The sequence below is a fragment of the Myotis davidii genome, unplaced genomic scaffold (assembly GCF_000327345.1).
Source record: "Myotis davidii unplaced genomic scaffold, ASM32734v1 scaffold1597, whole genome shotgun sequence".
Taxonomy (NCBI): Eukaryota; Metazoa; Chordata; class Mammalia; order Chiroptera; family Vespertilionidae; genus Myotis; species Myotis davidii.
In genome coordinates, this window is record NW_006289394.1 from 30 (window position 1) to 728 (window position 699).

Below are 699 nucleotides of genomic sequence, written 5' to 3' on the forward strand. Positions count from 1 at the left end.
GGGACATTGGTCTCTTTCTTCGTAGTATCCTTATCTAGTTTTGGAATTAAGATAATACTGGCCTCATAAAAAGAACTTGGAAGTGTTCTTTCCTCTTGGATTTTTTGGAATAGTTTGAGGAGGATAGGTGCTAGTTGTTCTTTGAAAGTTTGTTAAAGCTACCCTGTGAAGCCTTCCAGACCAGGACTTTTATTTGCTGGGAATTTTCTTTATTACTGCTTTCATTTCATCATTTGTTATTGGCCTATTCAGGTTTTCTGATTCTGACTCAGTTTTGGTAGATTGTATTTTTTTTAGGAATTTGTCCATTTCATCCACGTTGTCTAGCTTGTTGGCATATAGTTGTTCATAGAATTTTCTTATAATCCTTTGTATTTCTGTGGTGCCAGTTGTTACTTCACTGCTTTCATATCTGATTTTATTTATTTGGGTCCTCTCTCTCTGTTTCTTGATGAGTCTGGCTAGCAGTTCATCAATCTGAGTTTTCAAGACCAGCTCTTGGTTTCATTTTTATTTTATTTTATTTTGTTTTATTTTATTTTACTAGAGGCCCAGTGCACAAAAATTTGTGCACTTGGCGGGGAGGGAGGGGTCCCTTAGCCCGGCCTGTGCCCTCTCGCAGTCTGGGACCCCTCGGGAGATAATGATCTGCTGGCTTAGGCCTGCTCCCGGGTGGCAGAGGGCAGGCCCAATCCCTAG